Source organism: Rattus norvegicus, chromosome 1, assembly GCF_021556685.1.
Source record: "Rattus norvegicus strain SHRSP/BbbUtx chromosome 1, alternate assembly SHRSP_T2T, whole genome shotgun sequence".
NCBI classification, from domain to species: Eukaryota; Metazoa; Chordata; class Mammalia; order Rodentia; family Muridae; genus Rattus; species Rattus norvegicus.
The window spans coordinates 265,945,440-265,961,297 of NC_141534.1; the positions used below are offsets into that span (position 1 = coordinate 265,945,440).

The 15,858-nt window shown below is 49.4% G+C and overlaps 2 long non-coding RNA genes across 3 annotated transcripts; one reads left to right on the forward strand and one right to left on the reverse strand.

Annotated features, from left to right (window-relative positions):
- Positions 1-2,792: 2,792 nt before the first annotated feature.
- On the reverse strand, positions 2,793-15,821 carry LOC134485250 (uncharacterized). Of its 2 annotated transcripts, XR_015653633.1 has the most exons (4): positions 11,658-13,228; positions 11,221-11,321; positions 9,952-10,070; positions 2,793-6,532 (listed from the first exon to the last, which is right to left on the reverse strand). It is a non-coding gene; the product is annotated as an uncharacterized LOC134485250 (long non-coding RNA). The 2 variants fall into 2 exon arrangements; XR_015653631.1 differs by lacking the exons at positions 2,793-6,532; positions 9,952-10,070 and adding an exon at positions 13,822-15,821 and having other exon boundaries at positions 10,488-11,321; positions 11,658-12,842.
- Positions 8,717-10,589, forward strand: LOC147997156 (uncharacterized). Its single transcript, XR_015653636.1, has 3 exons — positions 8,717-8,956; positions 9,239-9,359; positions 10,313-10,589. It is a non-coding gene; the product is annotated as an uncharacterized LOC147997156 (long non-coding RNA).
- Positions 15,822-15,858: the final 37 nt, after the last annotated feature.

Below are 15,858 nucleotides of genomic sequence, written 5' to 3' on the forward strand. Positions count from 1 at the left end.
GAAGAAGAAGAAGAAGAAGAAGAAGAGGAGGAGGAGGAGGAGGAGGAGGAGGAGGAGGAGGAGGAGGAGGAGGAGGAGGAGGAGGAGGAGGAGGAGGAGGAGGAGGAGGAGGGGGGGGGAGGAAGAGGAGGAAGAGGGGGGGAGGAAGAGGAGGAAGAGGGGGGAGGAAGAGGAGGAGAGGGGGAGGAGGAGGAGGGAGGAGGAAGAAGGAGAGGAATAAAGAAGAGGAGGGGGAAGAAGAAGAGAAAAAACAAAAGAGAAGAAAAAACCCTGTAAGGCTCAAGTGAGATGGACTTATATTGGCATGTGGTTCTCCACTGCTGTCTGCCACAGCCAAGATACTATTTCATGATTACAGAGTCCCGGAAATTATAACTGTGAGTCCTCAGATGATGCAGGCAGATGCCCAGGGACACGATTACCTCTTGGGTAGGAGTATCTTCCTGCTTCGGCTCCTCTAGCGCTGGATCCTCAGACTCAGGTTTAGCATGAAGAGACGAAAGTGGAAAGACAAGAAAGTAGACGAGTTATACGGGGACGAGAAGGGACCCAGGGGATGGAAATGGGAAGGGTGATTTCATCAGAGTACGTTTTAAACACGTGAGATGGACACAGGCGTGTCAAGGCCCTCGATTTCATATGGGTAATATATGCTAATAACATACTGGGCAAGGCCTGTGTACTCAGGGTGAAAGGGAAGGTTGGAAGATTGGAGTTATCTTTAGCCCCACAGTGAGTTCAAAGCAAATCTGGGATGTGTGAGACATTGTCTCAAAAGAAAAGAAAGAACACCCATATAAGTCATCAGTGAAATAAACTCAAATAAACATTATTTAAGAAGAAAAAAATATCTAGAGCCAGGTGTGGAAACTCACACCTTCAATCCCAGCACTTGGGAAGCAGAAGCAGGTGGATCTCTGTGAGTTCGAGGCCAGCCTGGTCTACTCAATGAGTAGACTTAGTGAGTTTCAAGACAGTCAGTATTATATCGAAAGACCTTGTCTTGAAAAGAACAAAAATAAATAAAAATGAAAGGAATCTTGGCTCAGTGGTCCTTACTAAAAAGGAACTCCCTGCCCTCTGCCCTGTTACTCACTGATATTTTTCCCTTACCTCTAATATTAATTCTGTATTTTGTCTTATTGTCGAACCTCCCCAAATACATATATCTCTTACTGGCCAATGGTATGTGATTAAATATTCTCTTCGTTTGTTTGTTCTACATAAAGTTTTATTGGTATACAGCACAAATTCAAGTAACTATGATCCTGTAACCACAAAGCCGAAACTCTTCCAGACTGGGTAAATAGCAAAACGACCCGTAAGGGGCAGGCCTTGCACTCTAAGGCAGGAGAGGGGAAATCTGTCCAGACTGTAGAACTCCCACCCCACCCGGACTCCCATCTCCCCTGGCCTTGTTTGCATCTGAATCCTGCAGGCTCCTGGCTCTGAAGTCCTTTGAGAGCCACTTTCTAGACCCCCATACTACCCCAGTCCTCTGGGTTTACCTGCACCATTTAGATCTTTTCTATAGAGTTGGGACAAAATTCCCCTGTCTCTCATTGTATTTATTACAGGGAGCCTCCTGCAGGTTCATCTCAGGCCTAAAGATGAAGAGAGGGTGCATGACATCTGTCATTGGAGAATATTTGGTGTGACCTGGTGGAGACATGGCCTGTAGGACGCCATCCTGGACCATGCTACGTCTTCTCCACAACACTTTAGAGCTGCTTAATGTTTCAGTTTCTAACTTCCTGAGGTTAGAATGAGACTGCTTCCCATAGACTCATCCATTTGAAGGCTTGGTCCCTGGCTGGTAGAACTGTTTGGGAAGGATTAGGAGGTGTGGCCTTGTTAGAAGAGGTGTGTCATAGGGAGCGGACTTGTAGGTTTCAAAAGTTTATGCCATTTCCAGTTAGCGCTCGCTCTCTCTCCTCTCTCTCTCTCTCTCTCTCTCTCTCTCTCTCTCTCTCTCTCTCTCTCTCTTCCCCCCCTCTGCCTAATGGCTGTTATCTCAAAATGTAAGCTCTCAGCTACTGCTTCAGCACCCTGCCTGCCTGCCTGCCTGCCTGACTGTCTGTCTGTCTGCTGTCATGCCCCCTTACCATGATAGTCAAGGACTCTTCTACCCTCTGGAACCATGAGCCCCGAATTAAATGCTTACTTGTATAGGTTGGGCATGGTGTTTTGTCACAGCGATAGGAAAGTAACTGAGACTCCTCCAATAACAACTTCTGATTTCACAGGCACTGTGATAATCCAGTTTGCTGATCCGCAGGTCTCCCTGGTGGCCACTGTTTCTCAACGCATGGTCCATAGACCTCCTGCAAGTCACTCTAAAACACTTGTAAAAAGTGCACATTCTTATCGAGTCCAGACATGCCAGGTCAGAAACTTGGCCCTTAGCAGATACTAAATAAACATTTCCCCCTCTCTGGTATTTCACCTTCCCCAGTGGGACAACTAAGATTACATGGGGTCTCCTAGCACAAAGAACGACACTAACTAGACATTTCTCTCGTACTTTTTGCCCTGGTACCAGACCCTGAAAAGGGCCAATCAACTCAGCCCCCACTCTAGTCCCCTAAGCTGAGGGTTCTCCCTTTAGAAACCTTAGGCTTTCCTTGACTGGCAACCCCTATCAAGAAAACTCCCATCGTGTGCTGGTGATTCTAGAGTTCACCCTCACCCTGTCCCCTGGGCTCACATAGATACAGTTTCCTACTGCTGTTGTAATAAGGCTATGAACTTAATGGCCTAAAACAACACAAACACATTATCTTACAGTCCGGGAGGTCATAAATCCAGATGGGTTTTATTGGGCTCAAAAGCAAGGGGCCAGAAGGAATATCCTTCTTCAGGTTCCAGGAAGGAAAGTGTTCTTGCCAGCTCCTATATGTCCCAGCCTTAAGGTTCCTTTCCTCCATCCTTGCTTTCAAACATGGGCCACCAAGCTCAAACTGTGGATCCTCCCCCCCAAAATGGCCTGGGTGCTGAGAGTACACGCTCCACCACACCTGACTTTCCTCCCTCTCTATCTTAAGTAAACTCACAGTGGAGCCAAGGGCGATCCTTCCCTCGTGGGATCTCTCTGACTCTGTCCCTCCCTCTTAGGTTTTTAGAGTCCCTTGTGTTTGCAGTGACTCACCGAGATAATCCAAGATAACTTCCTGTTCTCCCAATTTGCGACTTAATCACATCTGCGAAGTCCCTTTCTCTAAGTAAGGTCACGAGTTCTTGAGAGCCACCACTGGGCCATTACTCAGCCTGCCACTGACGGCAGGCACACACTGGAACTCCTGGTTTCCCGCCACCCCTCATTCTGCACTTGTTTTGTTTTCTCTGTTCAGAAGGAGTATCCATCCCCTGAGTCTTGGGGATCTGGTCCCTTCCCTAGTGCCTCTGCCTTCACTGCTGTATCTGACCGGCTCAGCCTGCCTCTCTCAAGTTCCTCCCTCACACTTGTCCAAGCCACCACTGGTCACCCAGCGGCCTCCTAACTGCTCTCTGCTTCCACACTATCCTGTCTATTGTCTATATCCCAAGTGACTCTTGGGCTTCCATCTTCTCTCTTTGGCTTGCTTGGTTGGGTAGCTTGGGTTTGTCTTCGTGTGGCCCAAGCTGGCCTCAAACTCTCTATACGGCCAAGAGAATGACCTCAGACTCGTTCCTCCCTTACTCCCCAAGTGCTGGCTTATGAACCTGTACGGCCATGCCAGTCTCATGCCACACTGAGATTGACCCGTGGCCTTCAGACATGCTAGGCAAGTGTTTACTAACTGGACAGCATCCTTAGCCTATCGGTCTGCCTTTTAAACCTATCTGATGGCTTCCTACCTGGGTCAGAATCAATTCTCATCTCTTTATTGTGACCCGCAAGGAAGACCCTATATGATGCACCCTGCCTAACATCTCCTGGTCCATGCTCCCCATCCCTTACCGCCCACTGAGATGCAGCCATATTAGCATCCGTGAGTTCTAAATAGGCCACGCTGGCCTAGGCCTCAGGACCCGCTAGCTCATCCGTCAATCCACGGCCATCCGGAAGCTCACTCCTCAGAAAGCTCTCCATGGCCTCTGGTTCTAATGACCCTCCTTCCACAGACCCAGACCCAGCGTCTGGCTTGGCTGAGTGTGCTCCTCCTGTGTTTCCCACCGCTCAGAAGCTCCGTGACACTGGGAAACTCAGATGCCTTGTTTATTCCTGAATCTCTAGCACCCGAGCCCCGTACCCAGTTGGACTCAATAATAAATTAAATGCAAATGAATGTGAGTCAGAGCGAAAGAATCACACAGAACCCTTGGTCTACGGTCGAAGATGTCTGGGGTCTCTTTGCAGGGAGGTTATACGGGTGTTTGCAAAAGTCTGCGCATATGCACGCCTGTGCGGAAGTCAGAGGTCTAGTCAGCAACTGCTCCCCGCCTTAAGGTGTCCCTTTCTGAACCTGGAGCTCGCAGATTTGACTGGCCTGGCTGGTATGCTCAAAGACTCTGCTTGGTCCCTCAGGACTGGGATCACAGTCACGGGTCACCACGCCTGACTTTTTATGTGGGATCCGAGCTCTGATCCCAGGTCTGTGCAGAGAGCCACCACTCTAGCTTCTAAAGGCTTAATATTTATCAACCAGTTCCCTTGAGCCTACTGCATGCTGCTCTGGGAGAGGCGGCTGTAGGAAGCAGGCCTCACTATTCCTTCAAAAGGAAGGGAGAACTGCGTGTTCACATGCAAGGACCTTCTGGAAAGTTCCACAGAAGCTCCGAGGGGGCAGAGGGCATAGGACCTGGGGCCTCAGTCCAGTACTCTTTCTGGGAGGCCATCCCAGCTCCTTCAAGAGACATTGATCTGAAAGAAATCCAGCCATGAACCCAACTTTTGCCAAAGCGGTTTGCAATATAATGTCAAGGACAAGCAACAGATGGTCCCTCAGAGGGTCCAATAAATAGTTTGTCGGGAGCAAAGCAACTCGGGCAACTGCCAGAGAGGGTGGGTCTGGGGTCAGGTAAACCTACGTCTCTCCTCACTACGCCGGCCCAATTTCCCTAGAGGAATTTTAATTTCTTCATCAGCCTGTTCTGAAGCTTAGAAACAACAAACGTAAACTTACTGACCCGGCATGACAGCTATTATGCTAAGACAAATAGATGAGACACTAGGCCGAACACCTTTGAAATTCTAGGGCCTAGGGGCTAGTGCAGTGTGGCCAAAGGTGGATGTCTTCATCCAAGACTACCAGAAGGCCCAGTGCAGTCCACCGCACAGCAACCTCCCAACCCCCAGCACAGCATCCCCCGCCCCCATCCAGGAGTCTGTGAGTGGAAGGAGAGTGGTGGGATTCAGACGAGCACGCGTATGCGTGCGTGCATGCGTGTGTGAAGAGGCTCTCCCAGTCACGCCTGAGTCACACATGTATCAGTCTCTTCTCGGCTTCGACTTTCAGCACTGGGAGTTCTTTCTCTTGGAAGCACCATGCAAGGCTGGGTCGGTGACCCCATCTGCCATCTCCTGGGTTTGGGCTTTGAGATGTGAGCCCCTGCTTTGCAAGTCCCGAGGCTGTGTAAAATGCCATGGCAGCACTAGATCTAGGCCTTCCAGATAAGCCTAACCATTTTCTAACAAAACAGTTCTTGTTTGTTTGTTTATTTGTTTGAGGCAAGGTCTCCTGCCTGTAGTCCAAGATGGCTCTGAACTTATAATGGAGACAAGGATGACCTCAAATTTCTGGTCCTCTGCCTTCAGAAACCTCCCAAGCCTTGGGATTACAGGCATGCGCGCCCAGCTTACATGGGGCTGAGACTCGGCAGGCACCCAGTACACTATCCCTGGATGGCTGGATAAATGAGACAGCTCCTCCTCCCTCACTACGTGATACTCCGGGGAAAGAGAGAAGCCAAATCTTCAGTTTTCCCAAAGGCTAATCCACATCGGGAGTCAGGACTGTCTGCTGGGTCTGCCTGTGCTCCAACATCCATGTTTTCCTGAATTGTCTTTCTGGAGAACAGAATGGAACTTCATGTGGTGACGGCCTTCACAGCTGGCATTCACAAGCATCCCTTCACTCCCCCTTCTCCTTCCCAGGGCTTTCTTTTCTCCATCTCTTCCGTGTAGTACAATGGAGCAGAGATAGGAACCTTGGGCACGCTGGGCAGCTGCTCTGCGGCCAGACTGCATCACCACCCCTTGTCTGTTTTTCTGTGTGTGCGCTGTATGACGGAGGGAGGAAACACACACGCTGTGCATGAGTGCCTGTGGAGGTCAGAGGTTGACGAAGGCTGCCTTTCTTGACTACTCTCTGCCTTATTTTTCAAGACAGATTCTCACTGAACCTAGAGATCACTGATTTGTTCAAGCTGGCTGGGTGCATGTGTGCTGGTCTTAGTCGCTGTTCTATTGTTGTGAGGTGACTCCACGATTAACCATGGCAACTCTTTTAAAAGAATTGGGGTCTTGATTACGGTTTTAGAGGACTAGTCTATGATTGTCACTGCCGGAAGCAGATGGACATGGAGCTGGAGCTGAGAGTTTTACATCCTGCTTCTCAGGTAGAAGAGAGAGAGAGAGAGAGAGAGAGAGAGAGAGAGAGAGAGATTCTGGGCTTGGTATACACATTTAAAACCTTAAAGCCCACCACCAGTAACACACCTTCTCCAACAAGGCCACACCCACTCTAGCAAGGCCACACCTTCTCCAACAAGGCCACACCCACTCTAGCAAGGCCACACCTCCTAATCCTTCCCCAACAGTTCCACTATCTGGGGACCAAGCATTCAAACATCAGCCTATTGGGACCATTCTCATTCAAACCAATACACACACACACACACACACACACACACACTTACATTTGTATGTGTGTGCAAGTATGAATTCATGTTACCACATGTATGAACACAGGTTTGCACATGCCAGAAGTCAATGCCTGGTGTCTTCTTCAATTGCTCTCCACCTCAGGTACTGAGCTAGAGTCTCTCAATGAACCCATAGCTCACTGTTTATGCTACTCTAGCTGGCCAGATGGCCTTGGGGATCCCTACTCTGTCTCCTGGATGTTAGGATTACAGGCAGACGCGCTACTCAGCATCTCCTTGGTGCTGGGAGCCTCACTTCCTTACATAGCAGGCACTTTGCTCATTAGGCCGTCTCCCTAGTCCTGTGGGTTTTGTGTTTTTGAAATCTGGTCTCACTGTGTAATCTATTTATCCTCCCGTCTCCACCTTCTACATGCTAGGATTACGGCCACATGCTACCATGTAAGTATATGTATGTATGTGTATATATACATGTAATGTGTATCTATTTACACTTATATATTATAGATATACACGTTGTCCATATCTATCTACCTGGATATCTATAGACATAGACATAGGTTATTCTTCTTTTTGACGGTACAATGCCCAGCCCATTCCTGAGTGTTTACTGAATGGCACAGGTTGCGCTAGGTGTACAGAGCTCCTCCTTTAGCCTGACTGACAACCTCCTGAGGCCGGTTTTATCACTGCTGTCCTCCTACTTTGTTCTGTACAGGTCTGGGAATGGCCTATGACAGCTATACTGTAGGTCAGGAATGTGTGAATTTATTAAGTACACAACAAGCCAAAGTAAAGAGTAAAGAGCAAGGGATGGATGGATGGATGGATGGACAGCAAAACATCATCAAAGCGGACCCTCCAAACACCCAGCAGAAGTCGAATGGGAAAGCCTCTATAAGGTTGCCTGCAGGAATCCCCTACAGGGCAGAGGGAATTGTCCACTGGTGAGGTCTCCGAGTATGAGTGGAAAGGGTGCATAGAGATGACGTCATCGGCTTGGGTACTCCCAACACCCAGCAGGAACCAACAGGGGGAGTTGAGTCAATCTGCTGGACTTCCCAAACGAGTTTGCTCTCCATGGCTCAGCCGCCTGTGGCAGAACTTCTGTCTTCTTCCCTTATCTTTCTCGTTACAGGTATTTTTATATCATGGGATAAACAAAACATATCTGCTGGGGGAAAAATTTATCTCCTAGCTGTTTTTCTTTTTCAAGAATGCAATAGAGTTTTAAGTTTCTTTTTTGTTGTTGTTGTTGTTGTTGTTGCTGTTAAAGATGAACTTTTATTTTAATTATGTGTATGTGCATGAATAGTGGTCTGAACACATGAGTACAGATGCCCTCAGAGGCCAGAGGCATCAGATTCCCTGAAACTGGAGTTACAGGTAGCTGTGAGCTGCCGGGTAGGTACTGGGAATTGAACCTGGGTCCTCCAAAGAGCCACCAATGCTCTTACCCAGTGAGCCGTCTCTCCAGCCCCTCATTATTGTTTTTAAGATAAACTTTCGGGGCTGGGGATTTAGCTCAGTGGTAGAGCGCTTACCTAGGAAGCGCAAGGCCCTGGGTTCGGTCCCCAGCTCCGAAAAAAAGAACCAAAAAAAAAAAAAAAAAGATAAACTTTCAATAAACTCAGCTAGCCTTGAACTCCAGGTGATCTTCCTGCCTCAACCCTCCACACAGGTGTAGGCCGCTACCCCGACAACCAGTTTTCAACGTCTAATTACGCATTTTGAACGCAAGTCTTTAAAGTTCACTGAGTTGACGTCTCTCCTCTTACAGCACAGGCTGACACTGTGGCCGCTGATGCTAAGAGGAAGAGATCTGATGGAGATAAAAGTGAAAGAAGACCGGACACAGATGGGACACGGTGTGCTGGCCCGAAGAGCAGCAGGACAGGTTTGATTTGGAGCTGCAACTGGAAAGTGTTTGCTTCTGGTCGATTTGGCTTAGGTGGCTTCAAGCAACCGTCTCATCGGCTGAGAAACAAATAGGTTTTCCATCCTGGACTGCAGGTTCTCAAGCAAAGCTCTCAGGGGAGAAGCAGGAAGGCCTCCTCCCTTCCTAGGATCCTGGTGAATCGGACCTACAACTCATTGTTTGTTCTCCACATGTGCTGGCTGCTGAACTCCCCACACACAACCGTATCAGGTGACCGTCTCCATGACCCCTACTTATAGATGAGGAACTGACTTTGCCCAAGATCACACAGCCAATGAAGGGCGGGACAATGCATTCTTTACAGGGTCTAAGGAATGGTAGCCAAAGGCCTAAATTGTCTCAAACCTTATAACTCCAGCCCTTTTCCTTCACATAACTGAAACAGCCTCACAGGGCCCCCAACAGAGCTGGCTGCAGGCCACACAGCAGGTGTAAGGAATTGGCTGAGGTTCCCAGATTTTCGAATGACATTTGCTTTTGAAACACCTCCAGGGAGAGTGGAAGAGAATGGAGTTGAATCACAAGTGCATCCTGGTGCCCCATGGGCAGCAGAGTAACTGTCTTTCTGAAGAGGATTTGTCCAAAGAATCAAGCTGCTTGGCCAAGCACAAAGGTACAAACCAGAAATCCCAGCACTGGGGAGGCTGGGGAGGATTGCCAGGCGTTTCAGCCAGCTTGGGCTGAGGATGCAGTATCAGGGCTTTAAGGGTGGAACGCCTAGACTCTCCATCGGATCTCTCCCTCTTAGCATCAACAGCCAGAGCTTCAGTCTACACTGTAAGAGGAGAGCCGTCAATTCAGTGAACGTTAAAGACTTGTGTTCAAAATGTTGAGGCAGGAAGGGGAATAAAAGGGCTGGAAATGTAGCTTAGGGGTAGTGTGTCTACCACGCACAAGGTTGTCTGATGCCTGGTGTGACCATAGACACACATGCATGTGCCCTAGAGTGCGCACACACACACACACACACACACACATACACACACACACACACCAGAACCACATCTAATATTTGTCGAGGGGTGGCTGGTAAGGCTGGGAAGGGGAGATCTAATCTATAATTTCCCTCAAAGAGAGAAACCTCCAGATCTGCCCTGGTGAGTTTCCCTGTAGGAATGCTCTGAGGGGAATGGTAAGGGCTGTTGCATGGAGGTAAATTTTTCCCCAGCAGAGAAAAGTTTTGTTTATCCCATGATATAAAATACCTTCCAGAGGTCCTGAGTTCAATTCCCAGCAACTACATGGTGGCTCACAACCATCTGTAATGGGCATCTGATGTCCTCTTCTCGTGTGTCTGAAGACAGCATACTCACATACATAAAATCTTTAGAAAAAGAAAGAGAGAAAGAAAATGAAAATGAAAAATGGAGGTGACTAGGAAACCGCTCCTCCTGGTACCTCCTGTAGCTAGACAGAACCTTTGTTCTAGTTAAGGCTTTTCTCTGGGCTCCTTGCTGCCTGAGGTCCTACCGTAGAAGGTAATGCTCAAAGGTTGGTTGTTCAGGCTCAAATCCCACTGCACACATCCCCCACCTGGGTGAGCCTCAGTCTCTAAATCTGTTACAGACGGATGACCCCACCCTCTCAGGCTGTGCCGTGAATGTCACGATGTGTGGAAAGCCCGAACCGGTTAAGTAGGCAAGATCCAACATCACGCCACAGAGGACAGCTGTTGTTATCATAAACTGTCAGTTCCCTGAAGGTGTTACCGTAATTGACTGGGAGTGTTATCGAGTTTTTTGAGTGTCACATTTAATGGCTGCCGAGCGTTCTATTTTCTTTGACATTCTTCTAAATGTGTTGGCCGCTTCCAGTTTTACCATCTTATAAATAGCTATGCGATAAACACTGTCGTGGGTCTACTTTCGCCTCCCTCGTATTTAGATTTTTAAGATTGCTTCCCAGAAGCGGAATTACTAGGTGAAGGGAAATAAACATTTTTAGACTTTGGGCGCACAATGCCTGGTGGCACGCAGCAGGTGTTCTTTCTTCTATCGTCCCCACCTCCCCTCCTCAAGACACGCACCTTCTCGGCATTTTAGAGCATCCCTGCCCCCACCAAGAAGGCTTCATCCTCCCAGGAAATGACACAGGCCTTCTTCCTTCCTCCCACTCCCCGTGGGATAGTCTCTTTCAGTTATCCTCTTTCCCCTCTCTGTGCAGCAGCAAATCCTCCCTGGGTTTCTACCTTTCTTCCAGGCCTCCCTGGTAGGACCTAGTCACCACAATTCCCTAACAGGAGAGAGAGGGTCACTTAATTTGAAGGCGTTGGTTTGCGGGATGTACCCGTTGCACGCCTCCTGTACAGTGAGCAAGTCGGCATGTTTCTGAGAAAACGAACCACTTTGCAAACAGTGGACTTCATTGTCATTCGGTTCTAAGATCCAGGGGCCTAGACTGCAGGGCCTCGACAGGGAGGGAAAGCAGACACCATAAATAGACAAAGTAAAGATTAAACAAGGGGCAACAGAGACCCGAGAGCAATCCAGATCTTTGGTTCTTAGTGCAATTCCTGTTCCTTCTAACACTGAAGTCAAGCGTCAGGTCCGGATCTGCCGGTGTGAAGAAGCCGTACCTTAAAAACAAAACAAAGGCACTGAGAGATGGCTCAGGGGATAGAGGTGCTTGCCACCAACCCTGAGGACCTGAGTTCAATCCCCAAGAGCCACATGGTAGGAGAGAATTCCACAGGCATGTTGTCCCCCACCAGTAGATAAACGAATGTCATAAAAAGTTGAAAACAAAACCCCGCACATTTTACCTCATTGGCGAGCACGCACTGCTCTTACAAGGAGAAAGAAAGAACTGAATTAACTGAGGGCCAAGGCAAATTCATCTTCCCAGAACTGGGGCTCATGGAGGCCCTGGGCTCACCCCCAGGATTGCTCTGGGCTCTGACCTGTGGACACACCTTTTAAACCATTTCCACCATCTGCCAGGCCCACCTAGGGATGTGAGCTGTTTTCTAAAGAGAGACCCACGACGTTGTCAAAGGCCTTCCAAGTCCAGGACACTGAGGTACACAGAACGAGGCTCCAACAAAGGCCGGAAACCCTCAGAAAATAGGAGCTCACTCTGAAGACAGCTGGCTCAGGGAAGAAAATAACAAAGGGGACAGGATCCGGCCTCGTGGACACATCATAGTAAACTCTTTTGCCTTCAGTACACCATCACATTTCAGTGCAGCGGGGGACGGTCTTGGTTTTTATGCCACTAGACCTGTCCTCTCCTTCCGCTGAGACCTGTGAGTGTGGGCTACGGATCCTCCATCTTTCCTCCTTCCCGATGTCTCCGGCTTTGGTTTTTGTTGCTTGCTCTCTGAGTGCCTTAGGGCCAGCTGCTTCATATCTCTCAGCAAGCCCTGACTGACAGGCACTCTGTGAGGGAGGCATCAGATAGGCTCTGTGGCAGGAGCCGTAAGAATCTGGGGAAGCGGGCGAGCTGAGCTATGTTCTCTTAAAGGCGCTGCAGCGGTTGGAGCTGTGCAGAGGTGACGGATTCTTACTCGGGGACAGGAGAAAGGCGGTCAGATGGCACTGGATCTGTTACTTGTTGGAGGCAGGTTCTCCCTTTGAAGCTCTGACTGGCCTGGAATTCCCTCTATAGCCCAGATTCCTCCCAAACTCACAGAGACCTGTCTGCCACTCCCCAAGTACTGGGATTAAAGGTGTGTACCACCATGCCCAGTGGAATTTGGATTTTTTTTTTTTTTATCTGCAGGCCATCAGAGGTTTTTGAGACAAGCAGGCAGGCCCTCTGTTCAAATTCATTCTTAAAACTAGGCCGCAGAGGATAAGGAATCCATAAGACTTGGAAACGGGAACACGAAATGCTAGTCTTGTGGGGTCTGGGAAGGGCAGCAGATCTCTTTCATTCCAGCTGTGAGCAGCATCGGCTACATGATGGATGGGACCAGACTGCAAATTAAAAGTTCAGGGTCTTAACCGTTTCCAGACGAGCGCGTAGGATTGAAACTCTGGAGCGTGCTTCCAAATACAAGGCTGTATGGAGCAACAAGCTATGCTGGCGAAGCCAGCCCTTGTTCCATGATGAAGAGTGAAAGTCAGAAGACAGACCGACACAGCAGCCTTGGGCCCTGGGAAGACAAGAAACAATGTACCTTTGTGCCTTGCTTTGCAAGACCTTTGTGCCTTGGTTCCTGGGCTACCCTACTGTTTACCGGATGCCCTTCAAAGAAGCTACCACAAGCTCTAACTTGATAGTGTGTCTACACCTCATCTCCCTCCTTCCCTTCAGTCCCTAACTCTGTTGCTATAGGGTCTGTCGTAGCACTACCATTCACTCAGGCATTGATTAACAACTTTGATGTCACCTCCCATGAGGTCCTGCTCCCCTTGTGTCTCCATCACAACCCTGTGTCTCCACCACATCCCTCTGTGTTCATCACAACCCTGTGTCTCCACCACATCCCTGTGTCTCCACCACATCCCTGTGTGTCCATCACACCCCTGTGTCCATCACACCCCTGTGTATCCATCACATCCCTGTGTCCATCACATCCTTGTGTCTCCATCACACTCGTGTCTCCATCCCGTCCCTGTGTCCATCACACCCCTGTGTGTCCATCACACCCCTGTGTGTCCATCACACCCCTGTGTGTCCATCACACCCCTGTGTGTCCACCACACCCCTGTGTCTCCACCACATCCCCTTGGACCTTTACTTTCTAAATCTCCTCCCATTCGTGTGGCGTTTTCTCAGCTATGACCACTGACTGCCAAGTTCAAGCAAGTCTTTACCAGCTCAGGCTGTATTAGCTACACAAACCCACTGTCCCTCTCCCTGACCTCAGTCTGGATCCCACCCCCACTCTCAGATAAATCCTCCATCCTCCACAGACCCTCTTCACTGATGACCCCATACCGCAGTCCAGTCACTATGACCCAGTGCCTAAGATCCAAACGTCTTAAGTCCTCTTTAGTCTTTAAGAATGGGACAAGTTTTCTTTGGCTACTGTGGGAAGAGGCAAACGGCTGGGCAGTATAGAGTAGCATATGCAACTGGAGACAATGGGCCTCGTGGGGCAAGGTGACAGGATATTTCCTTTGTTGTACCTTCCAGCTATATAATTCATGCTTCTTGAAGGAGGGCAGTCCAGATTGACCGCTGTGCGACTCTAGGGCCTTACTGTGAGCCACCGAGAACTGAACTTCCAGTTGAGCGATCTCTGCTGTGTAGATCAGGGAAGTCTGGTCCTAAGTGAGGGTCTCAGGGTGCTAGGCTGTGTACCTATGTGGTACCATTCCAATCTGACCTGGCCTCCATGATGATTTCAGGCAGCCTGCAAGCTCTCTAGGAAGAAAACTCCACCCAAAAATATGTTTCCATGGGCGGTGGGGATGGTGGCTGAAGGCTCAGAACCTGAGTTTGATCTCCAGGTCCCGCATGGTGGAAGGCAAGAAAGGGTCCCTTGTAAGCTGTCCTCCAACCTCCACACAGGCACCCCAACGTACAAGCAAACAAAGTAAGTAACATTAACATTCGTTCGAACAAAACCGTGGATTTACGGACGTCTTCATTTCTCTCTACTGAGCAGGAGTCTTTCAAACACCTCCGGTACTGAACAGACTGGGTTGTTTGTTTCCTTCACAGCAAGTGGTTTCTACCCATTCTTGGAAGTTTGTCTCAGCTCTCGCCGAGAAACTTTCTCTAGCCTCCACTTCCACCGCAGCCCACACACCATGGGTGTGCAGACACAGACACTTAGAGAGGCCCCAGACTGGATCAGGCCTCCTCCCTGGGCTGATGGAGTAGAGTCCTGCTTACAGTGGTGTCACCAAGCACCTAACACAAGACTGGCCCCTGTGGGTGCTAAGCATTATCTGTGAGGCCCCAGAATGAAACTGGCGAGGGTGGAGACTGCTAGCAACATCTTTGCATGGCTTGGTTTTTTTTTTAAGACAGGATCTATATTGCTTAGATTGGCCTCAGTTTTGTGATGCTTTTTTTCCCACTCAGTCTCGAAAATGTTGAAAATGCTAGAATTACAGAGTCTATAATGATTGAATTGACTGCTTGAATGAAGAAATGACCCAGAAGCAATGCCAGCCATTACTGCTGTTGGGAATGATTGATTTGATCTCAGAAATTAGATTTCTGCTTTCTCCTAAAGGTCTCATCCCCTGTAGAGTTGTAAATGGATGCAAGGGTTTTCTTCATGAAGAGATAACAGTGAAATAGTTGGCAAAGGGCTTGGAGGCAGCAATGCATTTGCATCCCACGTGCCCTGACAGCTAGCAGAGCCCTCAATAAATACTCGCAGAGCAGACGAATCCGGGAATGGGGGCGGGCAGCACGAAGCTCCAGAGAGAATGGTGGGGGCAGACAGCCTGGGATTACACTTTATCCACCATAATCCCACAAATCCAGAAGCCACCTGGACAACAGTTTACTGGACTGAGCCTCACAGTTGCCCACAGGCTTCCCAGAACCACAGAGCCCCGGAGTCAGTGCATTGCTCCTGTGTGTGTGTGTGTGTGTGTGTGTGTGTGTGTGTGTGTGTGTGTGTGTGTGTGTGTTTTGCTCTGAGGCAGCATTCACTATGAAGCTCTGGTGGTATACTGTCCCTATCTTTGGAGAGAGACAAAAGGGGGCCGTCAATCCATCCGAGGCAGAATCCACTTGAAGTCTCTGTCTCACCCATTCACAACTCCTCCTTTTTACTCTCAGGAACTTTTATCACGGAAAATTAAAAGATAGCAAAAGCGGGGGTAGCATGTTAGAAGCCTCCAGCATCAAGATGACCAAGCCACGCCGCATCTCGGCTCATCTCAGATGCTATCTCCTTACAAGTTCAGACACAACAGCGAGCGACCGGAATCCGGGATTCACCCGGAGGCCCAAGGGGCTCCACGGCGCGGCCCCGGTCAGGTTCTAACCGAATTTGCTTCCTCCTCTTCCCGCATGGCGTGGGTCACCTCGCCCTGGTGGCGTTCCTGACACCCCACCGGTAGTCCCGGGTGATGTGTCAGTGAGTCTCTCTCCGCGCGGGGCCCCCGAGAGAGACAGCGGGCGCCCGCCACTTCCTTTTTCTCGCTCTGACTAAGACGCCCTCGCTCGAGCCTGCTCCCCGGGTGGAGGCGGGTGCCCGC